General features: G+C 41.4%; 1 protein-coding gene across 1 annotated transcript in view; it reads left to right on the top strand.

Moving 5' to 3' along the window:
- The window catches only part of LOC106143747 (EGF-like and EMI domain-containing protein 1), a 649,376-nt gene that overhangs the window by 586,107 nt on the left and 35,353 nt on the right, over window positions 1–27,916 (top strand). The gene's annotated exons all lie outside the window — the stretch shown is intronic.

Here is a 27,916-nt window from a genome sequence, read left to right as displayed (position 1 = left end):
TATGAGATAGCAAAAGGTGGTAGTAACTGTAATCTAGGATCCAAAAAAAAAGGAATATAAATAATAGCCTTTCATAGGTAACTTCTCTAACCTAATGTTAAACAAGACTGTGTAGCTACTGGTGTGTCATACATAGACCCCAAACGTAATTCATGAAGCAGTGAGTGTGTTATTTCTCAAGAGGCCATAGATATATCAGGCAGTTGTGTGGATCTGGGCTTAGATAGTTGGGTTCGTTCATATGTCTGCAGTCACCTGGCAGGTCGTCTGGAGCTGGCAAGTCCAAGGTGGTCTCCTGAAACTTAAGGTCAGAATTGGCAGATCCCCACTTCTGCTGCTGTCTACTGACAAACACAAGCTGACAGCACACCCAGATTCCACTAAGAGGGAAATAGGCTGCAATACTTCCAAAAGAAGCTAAACTGTACTCTGCAGAAGATGGAGATATGGGCCAGGTAGAGGATCTGGGCCAGCTTTGGAACCAGTCTACCCCTGTTGCCATCCTAGATCATTATGGGTCCCTTCACACTCTACCCCTATATGCTAGGTGATGCCAACTCTCTATGGTAAATTTGTTAGGGCAAAATGATATGTAATACTTTCAGTGCTGCCTCTCTGTGATCTAACTACACAACTTTATATTGTTGTTGTTTGCTAGTTATGACATTTCTATATTTAGATCAATAAAGATTTGGTTACCTTGTTTAATGGATTTTTAAAGTAGTATGTCCTGAACATGTTTTTCTCCGTTCCCTTTTTGTTGTTGCTGCTGTTTACTCTATAAATGACTGCTCAGAGGTGGAGATAGTACCTTTCTCCCTGGGACTAACCGCCTATTCTATATAGGAGAAATCTAGGGGGGAATGTTAAGAAACGCGTTTATGCCTTCTTCCATGTGATCGTTCTAATCGAAAATCCGCGGGCTCAGCAACAGGGGGTCACAAAATGTGGCCCATAATTTAGCACCTGGAGTGGCTGAGTTGATAATTCTCCATCAGCTGCAGAACTGTCATTTCCATTAAGACTTTAATGAACAGCAGCAAGCCTTACTAATGTGCAGAACACAGACATATCACATCCTCTGCCCAGCAAGCTGTTGCATGATTGCAGAGATGCTGGTGTTTATGAAGAGTTGGGACCTGCCCAATCTTACTCATACATCTAGACACAGAATTCACTTTGGGTCTTGAAGACCCAAAGAAGAGACAAGAGAGAGAAAAATAAACCCTGTTTGGTAAAGTCAATGGCATGCCTGTTTCTCTAGTTACCCATGGTTTATTACTGCTGTGTGTTATTTTCAGCAGTATTTATATCAGAGATCATGAGGGGCCTGTAAAGGCATGCTGATACCTCTTAGGTAGTTTCAGGCAGAAAACACAGTTTATAAATAATTTTGCCTGTCTATCTTATGTCTTCAGGACTCCGTTCTATTTTTTTTTTATTTTATTTATTTATTTATTAAAGATTTCTGCCTCCTCCTCGCCACCGCCTCCCATTTCCCTACCCCTCCCCCGATCAAGTCCCCCTCCCTCATCAGCTCGAGGAGCAATCAGGGTTCCCTGACCTGTGGGAAGTCCAAGGACCACCCACCTCCATCCAGGTCTAGTAAGGTGAGCATCCAAACTGCCTAGGCTCCCACAAAGCCAGTACGTGCAGTAGGATCAAAAACCCATTGCCATTGTTCTTGAGTTCTCAGTAGTCCTCATTGTCCACTATGTTCAGCAAGTCCGGTTTTATCCCATACTTTTTCAGAATATTAACCTTCATCAGGGGATGAAAGGAGACAGAGACAGAGACCCACATTGGAGCACCGGACAGAAATTTCAAGGTCCAAATCAGGAGCAGAAGGAGAGAGAGCACGAGCAAGGAACTCAGGACCGCGAAGGGTGCACCCACACACTGAGACAATGGGGATGTTCTATCGGGAATTCACTAAGGCCAGCTGGCCTGGGTCTGAAGAAGCATGGGATAAAACCGGACTTCTTTCTATTGAATTTATTTGTTGTATTTATGTTTGCATGAAAACAGGTCATTGGGGTGCCTTTGGAAGTTGCTGCTCTTCCTGTCCTTTAAGCCAGAATCCCACATTTTGGGACAGTCAACTCACAGCCAAGGAAGATATGGAAAGTGTAGTAGAGAATGTGACCTAGCAACACAGAAAGAACCAATGCAATCTTGCCAAAATCTGTTGTCTCTTTCTTTGTGAGGCATGTTTATTGTTGCTTGAGGATTCCAAGGAAACGGTTTAGGTTGCAGTTTCATGATATAGACCCAGGAGATGCTCACCACATTATCCAACAGGTGCATATTGTGCAAGGATATAAAATCTCCTTACAGAATAGGCAAAGTGCAACACTTTTTACCTCATATCATTTCATTTTCCAAGGACTTTAGCATACAAATATTTGTGATCAAGCTTTCCTTGTTGTTTATCCCCATCCTGAGTGAAGTTAAGAAAAAGGTTGCCATTACATTTTGGTCTCTATTTCGAATAGGGGAACAAAAGTACTTATCAAGGCTTGCCTGGGGTATGTGTAGCTTTATTTCTGTGTTTTGTGAGCAGCGTCAGTGACATTCTTTTAGGAATGCATGTGAGTAGCTCTTTGTCAGTGTTATTGAGTCACTCTCTGAGCAGAGGGTTATACCTCTGCAATACATATATGAAGTTGTCCTTTTAATGCATCATGAAACCATAGTTTACTATGTTCCATGGATCACGGACAAACACACGGCACAGTTCCTCCCTATCAAACTCAACTTACTTATCACAATATACTGTACTCTCTCTTGGAAATCTGTTGAAGATGCCTATCAGGCCAAGTCTTTGAAGCCTTGGCTGGATGCAGGATGCCTTACTCCTGTAGCTTTGAGTAGGACGCCTCAGTTCACACTGAAACCTCTGCCTAGAACCACTCCTAATTCAGCAGCTAGCTATTGCAGCCCCTCGTGGAGTATTTTCAGCTTGCGACTGATATAAATAGCACCGCTTGCAGTGTTCATTTATATACATTTCATAAATGAGCTGTACATGTCTGTTAAGCGCATGCCTAATTGTAAAATCCCTGCCTCATATGCCTTAAAGACATTTGCAACTATGAAGATGCCAAGAAAAGGCTTTCCATAGAACTTCAGAAATGTACACTCTCATTAGCAAAACTTCCTTGGTCCTACCCTTGATATTATGGAATTTTCACGTCAGTCAGCCTGGGGATGTGAGTGTTTACAAACATATCTCATTGTTATTTTCAGTATTTCTTGTGTTTAGTTAGGTTTCTATTGCTGTGGTCAAATGCCATGACCAAAAGTGAGCTGGAGAAGAAAGTATTTCCGTCAGTTTTCAATTCCTGACGACATTCCATGACTGAGAGAAGTCAGGACAGGATTTCAAGGCAAGAAGTTGAAACAGGGAACCATAGAGTAGTTCTGGTTTCTGGATTGCTTCCCATGACTACCTGCTCAGCATGGACTACCTGCCTCGGAGTGGCCATGCCCACAGTGAATTGAGTCCTCCTAGGTCAATCATTAACTAAACACGTGCTTCGAAGATTGATCTATTAGGACATTTTCCCAACTGAGGTTTCCTTTTCTCAAACGACATTAACGTGTGTTAAGTTGACACAAACTAAGTGTCCAGAAGGACACCTTCTCAGGTTCATAATAGTATTTACTTTACCTTGTTTAGATTGCCTTTCTTTAACTGCTATTGCATTGCACTAATTTTTAAGGGAGGCATGTGACGTTTGGGGTTGGTCTCTAGCTGTTCTTCCCATGTTCCAGCCATGGTCCTCTGCAGGATGTGCATGTTACGGAGAGCTCCAATGCCACCATGTCACACTTTCCACTTGGTTGATAATATCATTTGATAAACAGAGGTTTGTACTTATAATATGGTCTAATGTATCAGTTTTTATGTATTTAGAGTTTTTAATCTCTGTTAAGAACCTTTCATTGCATTGTCTTTCTAGAAGTTTCATGAATTCATATTTCACACTTAAATTTATGAGCTATCTAACAATGTATACAGAAGATAACAAGCCTTCCATAAGAGGGTTTATAATAGGAATTTAAATGAGATTTTACAGTCAATGTAATATACCATATTACTACATAATTTGGACAAATTATATGATTATATTAATAGATGCATAAAAACATGATAGCGTCCAATATTCATTATAATAACACCATACATTTTTAAACACATATACTCATTTTGAAATCTAAGAATAGAACTTAAACTGATATTTATGGATGAACTTCACAAAATTTAGGATGAATTTTTTTAAAAGTTGTTGGAGGTAGGATAATGTGATTTTTAAAACTAATCTATAGGCATACATAGAGCAAACACTAATCTCTCTGATAAAATGACAGGACCTTCCCTTGAGGAGGGGAGCACAGGACAAAGGTTGTTCTACTTTCCACCTTAACACAGTGTCCTGGAGGTCCCTTCAGGCCAGTAAATCACAAAGAAGGCTGATTGGAGAGAGAGGTATAAAACTGCCACTGTTCTTCTTAATCTCTAAGAAATTTAAGAGGTTCCATAACTTAGTGAACTTGATATATAACGTTAGCAAGGTCATAGGACATCCTTTCTGTACATAGAAAAGATATCAGACACTAAAGAAAATGAAGCTGTAAAGACACTACTCACAATCAATTAGGGAAAACTGACTATCAAAAAATAAATTAAGGGACTGAGGAGATGCCTCCATCAGTAAAGGACTGGCCGTGTGAGCATAAGGTCCTGAGTTCAGATCCTCAATTCTCGTCAAAAAGTGGCTTATAGCAGGCAGGCGTGCTTATAACACTAACACTACGGAGGCAGATGTAAAAGTATTCTGGGTCTTGCTGGCCACTTGACTAACTACATCTGCAAGCTCCGCATTCAGTGAGAGATCCTATCTCAAAAAACAATGCAGATGTTGACCAGCATCCACATGTCTGCGTGTATGTACACATTCACTTCCCACCCCCAACACAGCCCTGTGCATGAGTGTACACACACAAATAAAATAACTTAGATACAAGATGTATAATGCCTCTCAGTTAAAAAGTACAAGAAGCTAAGGATATGGAAACACATATCACAGCTATTGGAAAGTATGATCCAGAGTGATTTATAGATCTAGCTCAAATACACCTTAAAGACCTGCAGGTTTTTGCAATCATAAAGCTTGCTGCAAATGAAAGAGAAAAGACTGAAGAAAATCTAGGGCAGTCTTGAAGGGTGAGAATTAGCTGAACGGCAGAATTTTTACTAGAACTGAGAGCTGTAACATTAGCTAACTTGTTATTGGACCAAACAGAGTCAGACAGACCACTGAACATGATAATCATCATCATCATCATCATCAGAAAATTGACTTATGGTAGATTTACGATGGCACCAACAGTAAAAGATGTGTGTTGTGGTGTCTTCAAAAGATGATGAATCTGGATCTAGTGAGTAGTTACGCACACAGAAAAAAAAAAAGATGACTCTTGAGACTTATATGCTTGCTGCACACATACCAAAACACTTTAATTACTCAAAATAAATACCTATTCTAAATAATTAGCATGCTTTTCTCAGTTAGGGAATTATATTTTATTAGTGAAATTGGCTTTGGTTTTCTGTCTAGAGGCTAGCCTCTTCACCATGTCTGATGATAGTAATTTTCTTTAATCCCAGGTTTCTGGCCTTGTTTTGTTTTTCCTTGTGTTTGGTGGCAATTGTTCTTTCAGCCTTGCCTTAATGATTCTATTTTGTGGTTCTCTCCTTTGTGTGTGAGATATTCTGGATCATTCTTTGAAATAGGCAGAGTATAAGCAATGAATAAATCAATCAATGAGGCAAGTTAAACTTCACTTGAATATTTGAAGCTTGACTGAATTGTCAAAGAGAATTATAGCTCATAGAGAAATCCCAGTAATTATACTTTGATAAAATTACAACTGTCCAACATCTTCTTGCTAATACATATTGCAGGTATAAATATTATATAAGATGTTCTTTAAAAGTTAACGTATGTGTCAGTATTAAAAGTAACAGTATTGTATTCACACAGAGAAGAATCGACTTTTCATAAATTTCTTGTAATATATATTCAGACAATAGGTAATTTCTTCTTTAAGAAAAATAGTCTGGCAATTGAACAATCTTGCTCATATGGAAGGAATGTGTGGAAAATTATTGACTTTAAAGGTGGGCGCGTTCAAGGCGGGAAACAAGTGCCCACCCTGTTAGTGATTCTGGGTATTGGCTTTGGAGCTGTTAGATGTATCTACATCGGACTCCCAGTTCTGACAGTAATGACTGTGTCATCTTAGACTAGTTATCTATGTCTTTCTTGCAACTCAATCACTTTGGCCTGGAGAGATGGCTCAGTGGTTAAGAGCACTTGCTGCTCTTCCAGAGGACCTGGATTCAGTTCCCAGCACCCACACGGTGGCACACAGCTAGACATAACTCTAGTTCTGGAGATCGAATGCCCTCTTAGCTTTTCAGGCACCAGGCACACACATGGTGCACAAAATTCATGCAAAACAATACACCCCACATATAAAATAAAAAGTAATTAAAAGATCTCAATTCATATCATAATACCCAGCTCACAGAGACTAGTCTGTAGCTACAGATATGTACATAAATGATACATACTTTTCTGCAAAGCAGTTTCTCTGAAATTTGGTACCGTTTTTGTGATTATTTTTGACATTTGGCATTTGGACACCTATATGAAGCAGGCAGATTAAGTACGTAATGGCTCGGCTAGAGAGTAGGCAAAAAGCCCAGGTGATATGGGGCAAATGAGCAATTCAGAACACTGTGTGCAGACCATCATTGGTGATGGGGACCTGGGGAGTTATAACCTCTGCAGTTGTGGAGGCGGTTTCTCTGCTGCAATGCACTCCAGCGCTTGCAGGCTGTTGATGCTCCTGTTGCACCTAACTCACATGCCAGTAACATGCAGGCTTGCAGGCTTTCGTTGTTCCTGTTGCACCTAACTCACATGCCAGTAACATGCAGGCTTGCAGGCTCTCGATGATCCTGTTGCACCTAACTCACATGCCAGTAACATGCAGCACACGCTACCTACAACAGCACAGTGGTTTAGTTACCTTCTCAAAATGGCATCTGATTGATGTTGGAGAGGATGAGTTTAGGCCTTGGGTCTTATATTTTACCAGGTGAGTACATTTTCCTCAACAGATCACAGAGAGAGTTTTGCCATGTGAACTCAAAATACCCAGAGGAAATCTTCAATCCAAACTACAAATTTGGCAAAAAAGAATCTGAACCAGATGTATGCACTAGTGTAGGAAATCTGTATGTATCCACAGGCATGGATGAGGACATTTTATGTCCCTCACTTTGGTTGAGCCTGGATGTTAGCACCTTTGGGTCCCATCATCTTGAGAAAAAGTATACCTTGTCAGTAAATACCTTTGCTTTTTATGTCTGCATCTATTACATTTGATTTTACTTAGCTGTTTCCTTATTGCTAGTGATCAGACACACAGTATCACGATATAAATAAGGGACATTGTCAGGATTTTAACCTCTAGGCAACCCAACCACTCCTGGAAAGCTTCTGTAGTACTGAGAGTTTTGCTATAGGATAGGGAGAGAACAGTGTCTATATTTTATTCAGATAACATCCCAAGCTCCTAAGAATTCTGTGTCTCTTTTTTTAGAATGATATAGATTGCATGGGGGATGGGTTAGAGACCAGTAGTCACCTACGGAGTCAGAATGCATAAAGGCTACAGTCCAGCTTAAAACTTCAGTTCTGATGGGAAGACCAAGAAGACGATATAACAAACACATCAACATGTCTAATCTCTTTGTTTGTAAGAAGGGTGGAGACATGAGAATAACCGAATTAACAATGCTAGCGAAAGGTACTCCTTAACAGGACACAAACACAGAAGGGAAGCCTGCTAAGGGACCCGCTAAGCTGAAGCGCGACTCATCGTGGCGTTACTTTGCTCCGTAGTTTATGCACAGAAAGATCTCCTGCTTGTGCGTGGGATCTGTTCTCACACTATAAAACAGTAGAGGGGAGATGCCTTCCTCAGCACTGTAAGCACGTCGAAGGCTCCGACTAAAACTTCCCGAAGGTGGCCATAGTTTGTCATTTTTACTTTATGGACCATTGATTGTTATCGGAATCCCAGACGCATAGCTTTTCCGAATCATCTCTTAATTTGTCAGGGCTTCAGAGCCTTAGGCTAATGCGCTGAGACTGTCACTCGCGTGATTACACTGCCACCGTGTGGTTTAAAGAGCTCTCTCAATTAAAACATGGCCTGCTAAGTAAAGCAAAAGGACAATTTAAAAAAAAAAATCTAGCTACTTTCAATGATTTTGGTGTTCCTTTATCTTCGCCTACCCTTTAGATAGTTGTACGGGGTAATGAAGGTGCAGAGTTAGGGAGGGGCAATGTGAAGGGGGAGGTGGACACAATTAGCTCTGCACAATTCTGCACGAATCCATCTTCTACCCAGGGAGTACCTGGCACCTTTGCTAGTAAGAGCACATGGGCCACCTGGCCAGCATAGTCTAGCTGCTGCCCAGAAGAATCGCAGAATTTCACTATAAATAGCCACAGATAGGTGTTCCTTAGGCTGACACTCCCAAATCAGAAGCAGCCACAGTGTCACCCCCAGAATTCACTAGACCTGTGGTTCTCAGCCTTCCTAACGCTGTGACTCTTTAGTACCATTCCTCCTGTTGTGCTGACCCTAGCCCTAAAGTTGTTTTGGCATTACTTCAGAACTGTGATTTTGCCATTGTTATGAATCATAATGTAAATATCTGTGTTAAATGATTAGGTGACCCCATGTGAAAGGGTCATTTGACTCCTAAAATGTTCCCTACCCACAGGTTGAGAACATTAGAGGCTTGAACGTTCTTGCTCTACCTCCAGTATTGAATGAAAAACTTTGAAGAAAAAGACCAGAAATCCGGATTTCAAAAGTTCTTGGGGATGAGAAAATACATCACTCAGTAGGTGAAATGCTTGCCTTGCAAGCATGAGGATCTGAGTTCAATCCCCATGGCCGGAGTGAAAGGGCCAGGAATGCTGGTGCATGCTAGTTACCCCAGTGCTGGAGGGTGGAGATGGGCAGGGTTCTCAGAGCTAGCAGCCCAGCAAGGCTAGCCTCCTTGGTGACTTCCAGTCAGTGAGAGACCCTGCCTCGGAAAACAAGGTGACGGTGTCCTTGGACTAAGATTGTCTTCTGGTCCCCACCCACGTGGGCACACACACACCTGCACCTACAGGCATTCACACACACACACACACACACACACACACACACACGCATTTTCCCGTGATTCTAGTTTTCCAATCTATAAAAAAAAATCACTTCTTCTGGAGTTTATTGACATAGCTTTTATTTTAGGCAGTATTAAATTGAACTGCTTACTCCAAAGTTTATAAGGAGGCTACACGGATATGGACGGTAGGAGTCCTTGTGCTCTCTAGCCTGTTGGTCACCCAGTGCCATGAAAGTCTGCCTGAGGAGGAGGCAGAACATGTGCACACGTGTCCCTTGCAATCATTGACTAAGGTCTTTCCCTCTCTAATGCCACTGGGATTTGCAGTGGCCCAACCTGGAGTAAATCTTTTAACCTCTCGGGACTAGTGGACCACAAGTCAATTGTGAGTGGGTGTTTTATAATCAGGCTGTTGCTTAGACACTGAAATCGCAGTTTAATGAAGGGAACCTAAGTGTAAAAGACCTGGAGGATCTGAGAATGTCAGGGAAAAAAAATAAAAAACAAACGGGATGGTATGTATGCGCAGACCTGCTAACCCGCGTCCTAACTAACTCAATGGTGACATGAAGCAAAAGTGCCCGTGTCAGCAGAACTTCTGACCTCTCCAAAACAAAGAGCCAGACCTAGAGGTTTAAAGTGGAACTTTCTATTTATTGTTTGGGTTTGATTTTAAGGATATGTTGAATTAAAGGAATGGAGAGTTATTGTCTGTTAAGTCTGTTCAATGAATCTGGTCTGTCCTTTTTCAGATGGACATTTAGTAACAGTCACAAGTAACACCGCAACACCCATTTTTGGTGCAGGGCTTCTGTTGAAGCAATTTGTCTTAACATATTTTCACGTCTCTCTGTAAATATATGCTTACAAAGCATGGAAACTCAGCACCACATCACAGAGGGAAATTGTTATCCTTAGCAATGCTTGCTTTAAATGCAGCTGGTGTGAAGAATTCAAAAGCACATCCCCAAAGCATCCCACTGGAACAAGAAAACGCTCCGTCTTTCTAATATGGTGCCTTAGCTACTTTTCTGTGATAAAATGAACCTCAGGAATCAGCTGTGTTCTGATCACAGTTTGAGGATGCAGTCCGTCACGGTGGGGAAGGCATGGGGGGGCAGGACGTAAAGCAGCTGGCCACATTGCATCTGCAGGCAGGAAGCAGAGGAGGACGAAGATCCATTTCTCCTTTTTATTTCCACCGGGGACCTCAGATCATGGGATGCTAGAAGCAGCTAAAGGAGGGTGGGTCTCCTGCCTCACAGACATGTCCAGCGATTTGTCACCTAGATGACTGTAACACGTGACAATTTGACCTCAGTATTTACCACTGCAGATGAAACACACATTCATGTTTTAAAATCTTACAAATACAACATACTCAGCACAAAGGTACTAAGGCTATGTACAAACTTATTATTATGTTGCCTACTCTTAGTGACATATAAAATAATAAATATAAAACAGGAAATTCTAAGAATAAAAGTACTAGACCCAGGCATAAATTTAAGGTACTTACTTTAAGCAAAACATCATTAATTATTTTTTCTTCCTAACTTTGATAGAAATGGTTAGTAAATAGCTGGTATATTGATAGAAAGAGTATCCCTGGCATGATTTTCTTTGCTAAGCCTATTTTCCATGACTGACCCTCACTATTCTGGCTGCATTCAGGATGCAAAGGGGCTGTATTCCCACATGCAGGTTAGCTGGGAGGACTTTAGGAACAAATCAACTGTAGATCCATTCTTTGTTTTCCCTGTGACTTATTTTTCTTGTACATTTTCAGGGAGATGTTCTGCCACTGAGCTACACGCGAATCTCTTATACATTTGTAGAGATTTCTGTCATCTTACAAAGTAAGAGGCTTTTTTTTAAATGACATTTCTACACACCCTTGGTTTTGTATTTTGCCCGGCCCTGACCGGTTTCCGCTCCCTGTGCCTGCTCACACCAGTCCACACACAGTCTCCTCTTTCAAGGTCAGCAGCAGGTGATCTGTTACAGTTCCCACACTCCTCTCTTGGGTCTCCTTCCATCTCCACTGTATATATCATTTCCACTTAAATACAGATATACAAAACAGAAGCTGAGGAGTGAGAACATGCGGTGTCTAGCTTTCTCTAGCGTTCTTGAGCATTTTCCCAGAGGACCCTATATCCCTCTGCAGAGATACTTGCTCATCCATGTTCTTTGCTGCTCTATTTGTAAGAGCTAATAAATGGAGTCAGTACAAATGTCCATTATCTGATAGATGCAAAAGGGAAATGTCGTACACATATGCCATGCAATTTAATTAGGTCATAATGAAAAAAAATGAAATTATCAGGAAAATTAATGGAGCGGGACTATTCTATTCTATTCTATTCTATTCTATTCTATTCTATTCTATTCTATTCTATTCTATTCTATTCTATTCTATTCTATTCTATGACATAAGGCAGGGTCTTTATGGCTCCTTCCAAAACTAATAAAAATCCATGTGGCTGATCTGTTGACTTACCTTTGAGGTGATGTGATGAGATCACTGGCTTAAGTTCCTATACTCACATAGAGTCAAACATGATTCTGGCCACCAGGGGGCACATCCAATTCTCTGTGCAATTGAGGTTTGAGGGATGCTTCAGACAGGCTGTCATGTAAGGGAAAGACCTGACCAAAGTATCTTATCCTGTAATTTGCCATTGTGTTTGTGGCCCTGCATAAGAATATTTCATTTTTCTTCTTAATGCACCTGATTTTAAGGATTGTTTCATGAAAATACGTAGTTATTTTGGCAGGGATAAAACCAGCAGGATTCCTTTATCTGGTGGCACTGGGACAGGAAGCAGCTTGGTGGAGTCTTGCACATGGTTCCTTTCCAAGAGGAGGCCAGACACCAATAAACCCAAAGAAACAACCAAAATAGTGTCAGTGGTGTCTCACCTGTTTCTAGTACTAAGACCCTATTGTGAAAATAAAAAGTGGACCAAAAATCTGGGGAGAGAGCTCAGTGGTCCTTCCTCTATTTAGTATTCATAAAGTTCTACATTGAGAGAGAGAGGGTAGGAGAGAGGGAGAGAAAGAGAGACAGAGAGGGAGAGAAACAGGAAGGGGGAAGAGAGAGAAAAACAGAGAGAGAGAGAGACAGAGAGAGAGAAACAAAGAGTGAGAAGAGAGAAGAAACACACAGAGAGAAACAGAGAGAGAGAGCGAGCATTTCATGGCATTCACTGGATATAAAACAGTGGCCAAGGTCCACTGAGAAGCAAAGGACACAGAGAAGTCTGTCCCAACGGACCACAAATGGCTGCATGTACAAGGTGACATTTGTACTGAGTCTCTTGAGATTAATATCCTCTTATCTGGTTATTTAAAAAATAAGATGATTGGATAAGGAGTCCCAGGGAAGCTCTACAATAGTTTCTCTTTATCTGAAGTGAATAAGGTCCGAGATCTTCAGTTAAAGCCTGCACGTGTAGACACTACCAAACCCTATACGTGCATATACATATCCATGATACAGCATAGTTCATGTGTGTGCACAATAGGAAGTTAACAAAAATAATGAAAACAAATTAGAGCATTAATATACTGTATGAAACCTTATTCTAACTTTTAATTCCAAACATGTTTCACTTACTATCTCAGACCAAGGCTGGCAGGAGGGTATGGGTAGCATAGACCACAGAAAGCAAAACCTCGGATACTGGTATACTAATGTGGTTTATTATTTGTGACTAGAGTGTGTCAGCTCATTTATCTGAAGCCTAGTAACTGGCCACTGTAATGAACTCAATGAACTGTTATTCAAATTCAATTAGGAAATGAGCACGAGGCGGACCTGTGGCTCTGTAGAGTGGCGTTTTCCTATCACAATCGAAGTCCTGGTGTGATCTCTTGTCAAAATGCAAAATAAATAAAACACTGCAGAATGATTTGTGTGCACATCAGTGGGACAGTGTGGGTGCTTGAATAAATCAGATGAGAAAGACTGGCCAGGGACAAAGATCTTCAAACCGACACCAAAAATGCTGCTTAGACATAGAGCAATGTAGCTTGTGCTCCAAGTAGTACTTAGAGAGTGCTCTTGAACCTGGAGCAGGAATGCTGAATCAGAATCACGTGGGATTGAGCCAAGAAACCAGCCCCATCTGAGCTCCGAGAAAACATTCCTTTAGCATTTCAAGTTTTAAAACATTTTCAGGACTCTGAGAATTTTAGAGGATGTTTTTAAAGCAAGTAAACAAAACTGCCCAAATTCTCCATCGGAAAAATGTGTCTTCGCAGTCATTTCTGCTAACTCTTCCAGAAGGATCCCAGACTCGTGGTCTCAGGCTAGTAACCGTGGAAAGGAAGCTGGCTAACAACTAATTTAAACAACGCTAGATGAGATATAGCCAGCAGGATTTTCAGACAAGGTTAAGGAATACATACAATCCCTCAGGAGCAGGTTTATTCAGGACCACCCTAATCTCATGTTGTCAGTGTTTGCTATGAAAGAGACGTACCCACACTCACAAAGAAGAATTCATGCTGCCAGCCAGGCATTTTCTAGGTCATTTCCACCCTAAGTAAAGCATTTATTGAAAAATTGGAAAATTTCAAAAGCAGAAACAAAGTGTTCCATGACCATTCAGAAACTGATATATATATAGGTACATATATATAATGTTTTGCCCTGTTTCAAATAACAAATGAAGCTTCTAGCTTCTGGCATTCTGGAATGTATGAGTTAACTTCTTAACTGTTTATGTACTTAATGTTCCACAAATTTAGATTGCATCTAAAAATGTTGCTATCTACCTGATAATCTAGTGTTTGGGAACCAGGGAACGGTTCTGTCTCCACAAAGACTGAGGGAGGGATCGGTATCTGCAAATAACAACCGAAATGGCTGTTGCTGGGGCTAGGTCACGTGAAACAAGATAAAGCCTATGAAAACAGCGCTTCAGGAAAGTCATGGCTGAACTCTAAGGACCTAGATTACTTAATGCGAACATTGTGTGTGACTCCAGCCATGAGGGGCAGCTTTCCTCGCAGTGAATGAACGCATGTCTGTTGACGTGAAACCGATGTGGAAGGAGTTCTGAGGCACAGCTTACAGTTATCTGTGCCTGAGGCACACATCACTGAACTTAGCCCAGACCTGGAGCAGTGTCAGGAAACAGGCGATGCAGTTGACTTTGACAATGGAGGACGATGTTTGGGAAGCTATGGTTTGAGGAACTACTTAGGGGCCCAGAGTGTTAGACAGCAAAGAGCAACCGATATATTCAGTTCACAAGCTGGACTGTTATTCTACATGCTTATCGTCACTAATTTACAAATAGTTTCACTTCGGGATCGCAACTGACAACTTGTGTTTTTGCTCAGCACTGCTTTGGAAACCATTTTGCACTGCCTAGTGTTGACTGTACCCACCTCCTGTGGGTGAAAAGCTGAGTTGTGTGAACGGCCAGGACAGCAGTTTTTCATTCTCCCGAAAGAAGGACAGACTATCAGCTGTTTCCCAGCTTTTCCTACCAGCACAGCGTTTTTAGCACTTAGCTTTCTACACATCTCCTTGTACAAAAAAGGCAAGGTTTCTTTATGGTTGCATTAATGAGCCCACTTGTTGGGTGAAAGACTATGATATTTTCCATTGACCTTGTTAAATAATACCAAATTGCTCCCCAAAGTCGGCAGACCAGTTCTTTGAGCATTAAATACATATTGCTTCATTGTCCTAATTTGTGTTGGGTTCTAAAGGAAATATTTCTAATTTTCTGATCACTTTAACATTTTATATCTTTTCAAAGATTCTCTTCCAATATACTTAATCCATGGGTTGCTTATTATAATAGTCTATGCTTTCTATATGTCAAGTACTAATCTTGAAATTGGTTGGGTTCTACCCAGGAAAAAACCAGAGAGCCCCATATTGTTACTTCTTATGTTCTACCTAGAATAAACACACCACACACACACACACACACACACACACACACACACACACACACACAAACCAATATCAAGTACATTATAGGCAGCTGGGAAGTAACTGCCATCGGAAATGGACAAAGTAGAAGGAACTACCGACGACAATAGGTGGGATCGGGCATGCAGAGCAGGCACCACACTTCGCTTAGTTAAGGCAGGCGTTGTTGAAAAGGCAAGATGGGAGTCACAGGGAGAGATTGAGAACAAGGGCCAGGGCCAGTAATAGGGCCCGAGCAAAGACGTTTATGGAGATGAAATCAGAAAAGCCGAGGGAGGACCTGTTCTGGGGTCTTAGCGGGGTTCTGTGAAACAGGTTTCTACCCAGTGACAGGGGTTGGGGTGCTAAAGGGATCCGAGCAGAGGACAGGGACAATGTTGTGACGGTATTGCTCCCACGAGCTGCATAAGGGCAGTGGCTTCTTGGCAATGACCACCTTGGCTATGTCTGTCTTTTGAGAGCGCTGGTTACAGCAATTAGAAGGCTGGGAACAGTGCCTGCATGAACAGTCAGGCTTGGCGCTTGGATATGCAGGATGAGCTCTGGTCATGAGTTTTCTTTATTTCCTCTGGGCCCCGCTGCTCGCCCACCTTTGTTCTCTGTGCCGTAGCTGACTCAGTTGCCTCTCAAAACTAAAACAGCTCCTTTGGCCAGGTCTCTGCAGGCTCTGGCCCAGTTGCCTTGCTAGCCCCGTCCTTGATGCCCGACAACACGAGGAGTGGTAAGTCTTGTCTTCTTCGTTTTGCAGAAGTCGGACAGAAACCAGATCTCTCCTGGCTCCCGAGTGTTTCATTACACTCTGGTTCCTACCCTGGGTGTGGGAGGGGGGCTGTCGGTGAAGATTGAAACACGCTTGAACCAGACACGGCCGAGAACCGCAGAAGGCCGAGCTAAGCATTCTTAGAGTAGCGACTCTTGAAGCATTGAGAATTCTCTTACCTTCCTGGCCTTCTTCATATTTGAAGCTGGCTTGTGAGAGCTACTGTCCTCACTACTGTATGAAATGAGTTATGGGTCTCCAAAATAATTTTCTTAACCGTGAGTTTTAATTTGATCTAGTAAACCAACAAGGTAATTTAACACCCAAAACTAGCAGAAATGGATAGAGAGTCCTCATAGCCTAAGAAATTTGAAATTTCGGAAGGAAAGTAGCTTCTACCACAATGAATTTTCAATTTAAGAAATCTGTGCATCTGTGTGTATGGTGTGTTCGTGTGTGTATGTGTGTGTGTGGATATTCACATGTGTATGTATGTGCTCATGTGTGTGTTCAATGGAGGCCTGAGGTTGGTGCTGGGAGCATTCCTCAGTTGCTCTCTGTGCTATTCACTGAAGCATGGTCTCTCATGTGAATCTAGAGCTTCCCTAGCTGCCCAGTTCATGCTGGGGACTGCCGACCTCTTCCTTCTGAGATTTGGAATAATACGTGAGCTGCTACACTCACCCACCATTTAAAGACTCTGGGGAGCCACAGAGGGATCTCCCCAGCTCCCTGTGGGTTTTTAGTGGCAAGCAACTTTCTTCTCTCTGATTTAAGGGGATTCCATGTGCTAGTAGGCCAGTTCTCTCCAGACATTTCTGTATTCATCTCCATTTGAAGGTAACACACACAGTTCAAGCCCCACATGAGTTTAGCATCTGGAAAACAGAGGCAATAGCTTGAATCTCGGAATTCAGGATTGTTCAAAAGCACTCTTAGTTCAATGGCAACTATTACTTTTCTTTTTAAAACCATGTAAACTACAAGTGATAGGAATTATAATTTCCTGGGTCTTGGGGTCCAGGGTAGTTATGTTTCGCCTGTAGGTACAGTTCGCTTGAACAGAGTCAAGGTAAATTATTTCAATGCCCAGTTCTGACACATCAGTGACGGTATCACTGTGTGCTGTGTGAATGACCTACATCTGTGTGTCTGCAACAGGGAACCCAAGCAATCTGCTCCTAGCCAGCCCTGCAGCTTTGTCTGCATGGGCAATTTCAATTTCACCTCAGTTGCATGAACCAAAGGAATCTAGAGATTCAAATGTTATGAATTTGTGACCATGTCCCGTGGAAACAGCATTTCCTTTTTGATGATCGTTCATTGTAACCAAAGCAAGGCAGGGAAGATGAGATAAATTTGCTAAAAATCCCTTGTTTCTCTGCAACTATAAATTCATCTATTAGAAAAGTCAAGAAGAGAACATGTACATCCTAATATGCAGTCGCTCAGGCAGGCACAGCCTAATAAAGACAGAATTAGCTATGTTATTAGACTATGACTGCTCTGGAAACTTATTTACATTGTCTCTACTTCCTAGGCTAATGTAACTAAATTTCTTCTTCTTGAGCTTGGAAGTTCAACTGGAAGTAGCAGGAGCCTTTCTCACTCCATAACACATCGGCCCTGGACTGCAAACCAGGGTTACCGTGTAAATTTTTCAGTAGATTTTCTTTTGCCTCTGTAAAAACATGAGTTCATTCATTCAAGAGCATAAAGGGTTAAGTTCCAAGTTCATAGCACAGCCTGGTCCCTTGACACTCCCTCCCCCTTTCACCATGAAAATATGCTCATGTGAAGTGAATTCTGAAACCGAATCTGCTGAACATGCCCTGCGTTTGGTACCAGATTTGTATGGCGACATTCAAACTTCTGCCATGGCCATTGCAATGTAAATAGGAAATTCTAAATGTGATTTGAATTGCCCTTTGGGGAGTTTTGCAACGAGAGACGGTCCATTTCCAAGGTAGCCAGTAGTTAATAGAGAGCAAAGCTCCCTCCGCTGTGGGCTTGGAGACTGTTCTGCATCAGGGAACAAGTTGACAGGAAGCTCTGCACGCCTTCAGCTGGACTGAGAGAAATTGGCGGTTGACATGGCCATATATAGCTCTGAAATATTTGTTCTCTTTGGAAATGTTTTAGATCAGACCATGAACACCAGCGCCTTCATTACTCAGGGAAACGATTCCGTTTTGAGGTGGCAAAGGCCTCCTTGCATTCCAGTCTAGAGACTTGTGTGACCATTACTGTTGTCTATTAGCAAGGGGCTTGTGCCATTTTTAAGTGTCAGCCCTTGCCAGAGCTGGGCTAGAAAATAGGGCTCGCATAGCAAAGAATTCACTGGTTGTTGAGAATGCATCACAAGTCCAAATTTGCCAAGATGTTCCCAAGACTTCTAAACTAAGACATACAGTTGGTGACTGGATTGTGCGTGTGGTTGTGATGCTGCCTAATATAAAATTTGAGTTGGTTCTATCCACCTAGGAACAAACGGCAAAGTTGAGGCTTTTCCAGAACGTGGGGAAAAGCAGTTTTCAGGAAAAGACATTGCTCAAGTTGCCCACTAGAGGGCAGAGGCTCCCTCACTCATTGCGAGTTTGGACCAAAGTTTAAAAAGAAACCTCGTTTTTATTATATCATATAGGCACACTTATATTGCAAAACACAGTGTAAGAAAAATAATGAGAAGTATCTTAAATGCTCTTTCCAGGATTGTGTGCTATAAAGAGAAGCTTCTCTAGGTTTTCTCATCCCAAGCCCCAGACACAGCACCACCCCCACATGTAAGCACAGTACACTTCCACGTAATTGCAATTGTGCCAAACCCTCTCCAGACTGCTTATCAGTCATTAAACTGTGCCTACACATGTTATATCGGTCTACCAAGATGCCTTCCCCACTGTCTACTGAATGTCTCTGAGGCGATCTGCTTCAGAAACCAGCTACCCATAACGATCAGGTCTTGCTCAGTGTTTTTCTATTCTCAATAGCCCAGCAGTGAATCTTTTCATAGATTTCTTATGACTATATTTGTAAATTAAATTCCCTGCACTCAGAGTTGAAAGATTTGTTAACTAAAATTTATTATATTCGCTATAATTAATTAGTCACTGTAACCATTATTCTAAGTTGTGCCTGTGCTCCAAACAGAAGGTCACACCAGTTTATACACACAATAGGTGTGTGAGGTCGGGCCTGTGTGGCCTGACCTTGATAAACATGGGGCATGTCCAACTATCATGATCCTAGTTCTGAAGATTCCTCAGCCTACAAAAATACCAACTACAGAACTTGCTATTCAGGATAGTCTTGTTAACTTACAAAGAGAAATGTTTTACAGATTTTGCCAGGACATGCAAGTAGGCTCACAAAAATTCTTCATTAGGTAAACGAATGTGACCTACACAAGCCAGTGATAACACACTTACTTGGACATCTAAAAAAAAAAAATGTTTACTACATTTCCTAACAGCTTCATGTCAGATAGATGTTTCTGTTTATTGTGAAACCCGAAATCAAAATGGTGAGACACTGCAGCTTACAGATGAGATGATGCTTTGGGCTTCCTTTTGATTATCAGTTTAACATGCCTCAAATCTGAATTTCACTCACCTTTTTTGGCCTTTCTCCCTTTCTCCAAAGAGGCTGTCACAGTTTCTCCATTCTTTCCTTATTCTAAAAGACACCAGCTTTTACTTTGAACTTTGAACAACATCAAAAATGTCTCCAATACAAATGCCAAGTATTTTCCCCTATCAAAGCATTTTATTACTGGGTTTAATAGCCACCCAAAGTCACAGGCCGCAAATAGCACAACAAAAGTTGGTAGGGATGCAACAGCTTCATTCATTTTTCTTTGAGAAAAACCTGCTTCTTTAGCGACAGCCATATGTATTCTACATGGACCGAAATTAGCTATCAAGGATGGAACTATGTTGAAAAAAATATGAAGCAGGCAAGACTTCTCTCCTGATACCCTCCACAGCCACGGTATGACTGCCATCTGGTTCCCGTGGTCTCCTTCTGCCTGCCCATCACCTACTGTGTTCAGCTTTGCCCTTGGCCCAGGAGTCCCCACAGAGAGGAAGAGTTTCTTAGCTCCCTTGCTCGTTGTTGAACTAACAAACTATGAATCGGGATACTGGGAGACTCAATGGAAGCTGAGAGAACGGGAAGCGGTAGCTGTACCTTTACAGGCTGCCTTGTTGCTGGACTCTGTGCCTGTTCATGTGCAGGGTCTGCCGGATTGGATTAGCAGCTCAGGGGGGTAGACAAAGGAGTGAGGAGTGGGCTATCACTGTTTTCTTCAACATGACAGTTCACGTCTTTTCCTCTGAATGCTTTGGTGTCATTCTTCTGTTTTATTGCCACAAATACTTCATGCTATAGAAGAGTTTGCTTTAAATCCGTATTCCAACTTTTATGGGTTGAGGGGTTTTGTTCATCTCTGGCTAAAGCAACCCCTTTCTCCTCTGTCCCCTACACCAAGCAGAGTAAGGATCAGTGCACCTTGAGTGCTCTGAAAACTTAGGTTATCCTTTGTTGAGTTCCAGTTTTTAGATAACTATTGAGTTTGGAGTGAAGGAAAGAGACAGTGTCGTTATTCAACCCCAGATTCCGATCTAAGCATAAGGTACTGTTCACCAGCTTCTGGAATAAACACAGGGTATGGTTCTCTATCTTCTATGGCAAAAGGACTAAGGCACAGGGTACTGTTCAAAAGGAACTTGCACACAGACTCAAAGTGATGTGTGGAAAACAGGTTCTGTAGACATGATTGATTCCTGAGAATGATCGTTGCATAACATAGCAACTTAATAAAAACCATACTTACACAAAACAGAAAGTAAAAAGATTTGTGTGGATAATTTTGCATTTAAACCTTTTTTATACCATAATTTTCTGTGTTGGAAGTATGATTTGGGATTACAAAGTCTTGTTAGATTATAACTTCTTATTAGTTGTGTAAAACGACTTTTGGATTTGTTGCTTTAAAATTAATAAATCAGGCCTGTGGGGACGGTTTCTCTAGTAAAGCACTTGCACAAACAAAAGGACCTTGTTCGGATCCCAAAATCCAGGTAAGTTACAGGCCTGTATCTCCGGCCCAGTTGTTACAGAGTGAAGGCATGCAGAACCTGGGGTTTGCTGGCCTGTTGGTTTAGCTAAACTGACAAGCTACAGATTCAGTGTGAGACCTTGTCTCCAAAACAAAGTAGAGAGCAACAGAGAAAGAAGCCTGAAATGGACCTCCGGGTCTCCCCATACGCACACACTGATGCATGCCTCCATTTTTCATCCTGATTGACTGAATCTCTGTGAGTTGAGCTCTTGGCCAAGTGCACAGTGTCCCAGGCTCACCTGCCTGTGCTGAAGCTAGTAAAGACAACGAAGGTCAAGGGAGCAACCTATGACCATGGTCTTGAGACACGGGTATGTGGACGTGCAGGTCTCCAGTGTTCACTCACTCCCCCCCCCTTTTATTTTTCAGAGATGTTACAGTTTTAGTAGTGTACACTCAAAGGTTGTTTTATTCTGTAATCATCTTCCAAAAGTGCCCACTTAAAATATCTTTCGACTGTGGTATGGGCAAAGGAACTGTGAATGTCCAGTCTTTAGAAGTGATACAAGTTTTGATCAACTCAGTAACTTAGAAGATGAAAAGTCAGGCTCAGGGAGCATAGGCAAAACAATAAGACACGACATTAACATTTTCATTTCCATCAGCACATTGACAGGGTGTTGCTTAGTCCCAGCTAGGCACATATGGATGTACCAGTCTCAGAGTGTGGTGGGTGTTACTTGTACCCTTGGGTATATACACACACCATTTGGATCCTTTGATGTCCTTGAATGCCACTTCCTGTTAAGTTGTATTCCCCAGAATTCCCAACTAGAAAATACTTGTCTGTTTTGACATAACCCGTTGGTGCCACACTTAGGATCTCTGGATTTCTAATAACTTAAAGTGTGGCAGACTATTAAAATATAAATTCCATAGTATTTCTGGGATATGTCATCTTTTTTTTAGAAACACATGGCCACAAAGCCCTCTGGGAAGAATTCTCCCAAGAGCTTATTTGCTCTTTGTGTAGAAAAGTAATTTTTCTTTCTTTCTAGAACAGTTTCCAAAAAAGATTTGATTTGCAAAACCAATAGTTTTATGGAGACATCAAGAGCAGCAATATTGAGTTATCGTATTTCCAAACTGATGACAAGGAGCTCAACACTTTCCAGATTTGAAGCAGGAAAGCAAAACTAGAAATATAACTGAAAACTATTAGGATTGGTGCTATCCCTTGTCAGGCTCATATTTTTTTAAAACATTTAACTTTGATTTTACTTGGTTTCAGAACTGATTTCTTGGGTTAAGTACACATCACACACACACACACACACACACACACACACAAATGCACACGTGCACACACATGTTTAGTTTTTTTCGTTCTAATGGAAACGCAGGGGAACCAAAGAGTCGGTATTACAGACCAAGAATAACACGACCTGTCAGTTCCTAAACTCTCAAGTCTTTTTATTTCCCCTCAACTGTAGATCCACGCTGCTTGAATTCAGCCCAACCGACACTTAATAAAATCGCAGCCTAGCTCACAACATGAGGAGGTTTAATGTGCCCTTAGATTCTGATTCCATGATAATATTTGACCCAAGTTTGTGTCTTTCTCTCTGGAGCAAGCCCCTATTCTGTGTCCTCCACATAGCAGTCTTCTTAGTCCCTCTTGCTCTCTTGTCTTTCGCTTTTTGAGTCTTGCAGGTGGACCCATTGAAGAGTAACTCACTCATTTGATTTGGTTGCAGTTGAGCTATTATCCACACCCCTTTTTTATTCTCATAATTTTGTGAGACCTTTGCTCCTAAGAGCTCTGTATTTGGTGAACTCTCAAAGTGAAGCTATTTATTCATCAAACTCTGTTAGCCCATGGCGGAGCTGGTCCCTCTATGTTTTATTAAACTCAATTAAGTAATGGAGACTTTTGAAATCAAGCTCACCTTCATCTTCCAAGAGAAACACTATGGTGCTTTGGAGTTCATAAGATGCCGGATGTTGATGTCCTTGTGGTGCTGAAGGTAGTTTGATTTATGTCTTGCCCCAGTTAAGATGCCCAGGTCCTCAAGCCTCTTTGTCTGAGTTAGAGGCGGAGGTCGGGTTAACAATACTAATCTGTCCCTGTTCGCAAGTGATGAATCACCATTTGGATGCTAAGACTGCATAGTAAGCTTCGACTGGGCAGCTTGGTTCAAAGGTTGTCAGCAGAATGTATGAAACTGGCCTGTGTCTGGAACTTCTGGTCACAGATGTCAAGGATTCCCTGATGCCACCACCAACTCTGGGATGAATAATTGGTGGGAAGTGGGTGTGGCTAAGATATGTTAGTCCCATGCCCAGTTTGGACTGATTTGATTTGATCTAGATTTCATAATATTAAAAGCTCCTCTAGTCATTCCCAGGGCACAAATAAAAATGCTTTCCAATCATTAAGGAAGAATGTGACTTGTTCAGGGCGATCTGTAAGAAGAGCGTTGATAAAATGAAGTAGCTCGTTTCCACTTCCTCGACCAAGTGAGCTGAGCTTAGGAAAGGATGGCGCTTCAAGGAGAGACATCGTGTTTTATTACTAATTGCGTTAGAGTTTGTTTTGGAGTATTGGAAGTTCAAGTAACTGGAGTTAAGACAAGTAATTCATAAACTTAGAGGCCAACATTTTTTAAGTATTCTGTTGTTCCGATTCCTTAAGAATTCAGACCAAATAGTGATGGAAATAAAGAAAACACAGATGTTGGCTCCACTTTGAGATTTTCCCAAATAGAGTTAGCATTGGCTTCCTATTTACGAAATGAGTACTAATAGTGGATGATTTTGAGTAACTATTTAAAATATTTTTAAAAAAAAGGGCATTCCATTTCATTAGGAGTAGCATAAAATTTTAAAGATGATTCTATACTTTGAATTGCCAAAATCCCATTTACTTTTTTTATAGGTTTTTGACTGTATTGCATCAAAAACTAAAACTATTGTAACTTAAGCACTTATCCGTGAGTGTGTGTGTGTGTGTGTGTGTGCGTGCGTGCGCGCGCAGAGGTTGTCCTTTTTCACATCAGTGCATGTGAAGGCTAGAGACTGGCATTTGAATGTCTTCCTCAATTGCTTCTCCATCTTAGGCTTTGATTCAAGGTCGCTCATTAACAAGGAACCTACCCACCATTTTAGTTTGACAAACTAGTTCTGAGCGTCCATTTATTTCCATTCCCTAGTGCTGAGATTTCAGGTGTCCACTGTCACACCCAACTTTTTGCTGTTTTTTAACATGAGTGTTTAATCTAAACTTGATTTCTCACACTCGTGAAGCAAGAACTTTATTCCCCGCACCATCTCCCTATTCTTTCTTGTAGTTCCTAACTATTTGTATTTTTCCACTGCTGCTGCTGATTTGTGTGCAGTGATAAATGGGTACTTCTCAGGCTGGCTAATGGACACATACTTTTGATGTAAGAATGTAGGCTGATCAAGGATTGTTTCTGTGATCCCAGGAAGGGTGTGGGTAGATGGGGGGATGGTGGATTGCAACATTGTGACTTGACTGAAAACAACTTCTTGATTTCTCTTTCCTTCTGCAAAATATGATAGAGAATCCAATAAAAGATAATAGGGAACCTGATTATTCATATGTGCTGTTTGATTAAATCAAGGCTAAAATATGCTCTGTGGCTGATGGAACAGAAGAGAGCACTAAGAGCTTCCCATTAAGCAGGGGGATCATCTCTATCATGTGTAAAGTCACCTAATATATTGGTACCCTTGGTGTGTGGTCTTGGTATGCATCACAACATGAAATTTTACATGTTAGGGTCATGACATGCAATTGTCTGTGGAGATAATTACTGGCATAATCCATACAACTGTTGAACAATCAGTCTACTGATAACTCTCAGCCACCAAGGATCACCAAGAAGGACTTGATAACCTTGGTTTCAATGTATCTGTCAATCAACTGACTTTAGGAAGACTACAGGGCTGGATTAGCTAGGAAATCCTACATCTTAATAATATACGTGTAATACATCTTACAATAATATTGTAAACCAAAACCATGTTTTCTTCCCATGATCCCTTCACTTCATGGATTTGATCATCATAGTCAACAGTTGATTGCCCTAGGTATATGAGTAAAAAACACCCATGGGCAGAGAAAAATAAAAGGACGTGTGGTGGTCATCGAGATAAAGAGTTCTGTTGGCTTATCATTCATTGACTTTAATGTTGATTTGAAGGAATATTTTCTGAAAGATCATTTAGTGTGGATAGGCAATAGTACATGTTGATAATAGAAATTGAAGTTTCCATGCTTTGACAGAAGTTTGGAAAAATGAAATGACTGTGATAAGTTCTGCTGTTCTTACTGTCTGGAGTCCAGAAAAGTCCTGGCTGTCCACTTAAGAGTGTGCCAGTTCACGTGAGAAGAAGCATACACACCTACGCATTTTGGGTTTTGAGGTTTCTTGCCTACTACGTGTAGAGCTCCCTTCTAGATTGTGTCCTACTGGTCCCACAGCCACAGCACTCTCATTATCACCAAAGGAGAGCTCTTGCATCGTGCAATACTGCCACAATGCACAAACTTAGTGTGCTTGTCCCATGTGCAAGCCCTGTCATTTAAATCCTTCAGCTTCCACAGAAAGCCAGCGTTAGCAGCATAGTATCTTAATGCCTGTGTTATAAAGGAACAGAGAATTATTATAAGATTGAGTCTGATTTTTCAGTTGCTATGGTTTTAAATATTACACAGCCATTTTATTGTACTATGGTTGTATGAACCAGATTCCAATTATTAGAAACACTCCGCTGATCATTTTCATAATAAAAATTGAAACATGAGACTTTCATGCAAAATCTGATGCTGGCTTCCATGAGATGACTTTCCTTGAGTTATCATGTAATGGTACAATGAGTAATTTGACAATCACAGTCCAGATATCTCCAGTGTCATATCCTGATTCTGTGAGGAGAGGGGAGGAATGTGCCCTGATGTCTATGGGATGTGTCCATACCTCCCCAGCTCTGCAGTTACTTTCCAGGAATCAGGCTGATGGCTTGACTCAGAATGCTGATTGGGCGAAATGACTGCACATTGATTGCATAGATTCTACAAAAAAATAAAAATAATAGCTGCTCCCATGGGGTGGCTTTGATTTTCCAATGAAAGAGTGCAGGAAAGGGATTTAGAACAAGTGTTTGGCATATCACCGGCATTCAGAAAATGCTAACACTTCCATCGGTACCTCCTCTTGTGTTTCCATGGGTTCCCTGTGCTTCTTACTCTGAACATCTACTGAGAGTGTCATTCCTCTAACCACAGCATTTTTAAATGAATATTTATTTATATGTATGGGTGTGCAAGTATGTGCTAGAAGAGGGTATCAGATCTCTCAAAACTGTAAGTGATTACCTGGGTACTAGGATCTGAATTCTGGTCCTTGTGATTGTATAGCAAGCTCTCTTAATTGCTGGGCCATCTTCCTGGTCCACGAATCATAATACTTTAGCTGTGTTTCTCACTTTTATATTTTATTACCAAAGAAACCCCAGCTCAATGGAGGAGATGAGACATCAGCTATAACTAATTGAGCCTTCTTTTACTTTTTTTCCTGAGGAGATGCTTGACTTCTGTGAACGTTGTCATGTCTATGAAGCCTATTATGAGTGCTGTGTAGTTGTGATCCTTGTTTGCATTTTATCTGCAGCACTAATGAAGATGAAATCTTGATGCTGATGCTATGTATCTGTTAGTACTGGCCACATATCTGAAAACGGCAGCCCTTAAGGTCTATAAAGTGGAGAGCCACCGTGGATGAGGACCCAGGGAGACACCACGCTAACATTAGTATTCGGGTTGTCCATTACAGAAGAGAATTTATCTCTGAATTCAGAGACAGGAAACACTGTGCATGTTGACTTGGAGTTTGTGCCCTGGGTGAGCCTGTTATCACATAGCAAGTTGAAAAGGAATGGGCCAGGTCGGCTTGTTTTCCCAACCTTTGTCAAATGCATTGCTTTAGGTGTGGCTTTGTTCAGACCCACAGCCTTAAGTTGCTCCCAAATGCTGAGTGTAAACAGTCAGCTGCTCTTTTAGTGACTCTGTCCTGTTTGGGGCTTTTGCAGCCTGTGCTCCAGCAACCAAGGAAGGCTGGAGGTGTCTAATCAAACATGTATGAATATCTGCAGGCTTCCTAAGAATTCCTCATTTGCTGTTGCCTTCTCAGACTCCTGACCTTAAATGTATAAGCCCTTCATTCCTCACCTCCCTCTCCTCCTGAACATTTCCCTACATTCCCAAAATGTAGTATATAGGATGATTTGAAAGTGAGATGATCTGGAGTGAAATCAAATAGTACAAACAATGAGATAAAGAATCCATGGAACTGGGTTCTCCTTTGGTTACATGGAGAATCTCTCACCCATTAGATTCTATTCTACCTTATAAATATATTTTGGTTTATGCACCATCTCCTCGCCTTTCAGAAAGGCAGCCCAGATCTTGGTATCTCTAGCCTGGATGCCTGCAATCCCACACAAAAAGACACCCACTTCCATATCCACTTGCAGATTGTCATCAGGCTAAGATTAACTGTATGGCATGATTGGCATGAAACTCCCACTTAGAAAAACTGTTTCAGTCTTTCAATTTGTTCCCAGCTTCTGTCTTCCAGCCAAGAAGAAAAATATAAATATTACTTTGAATAAAAAACTTCTCACTCAAGTTGTTCCTTCTGACTTACTCTTCTGCCTACCCTGACCTCACAAGAGGATCTGTTAGTACTGACCACACATCTGAAAAAATGGCTGCCATTAAGTTTTACAAAGTAGGGGGTTTCTTGGAGGATGACCAGGGGAGATGCAATGCTAAGACTT

The sequence above is a fragment of the Microtus ochrogaster genome, chromosome 1 (genome assembly GCF_000317375.1).
Source record: "Microtus ochrogaster isolate Prairie Vole_2 chromosome 1, MicOch1.0, whole genome shotgun sequence".
NCBI classification, from domain to species: Eukaryota; Metazoa; Chordata; class Mammalia; order Rodentia; family Cricetidae; genus Microtus; species Microtus ochrogaster.
The sequence above is the reverse complement of the archived record's forward strand: the minus strand, read 5'-3'. Positions and strand labels throughout refer to the sequence as shown.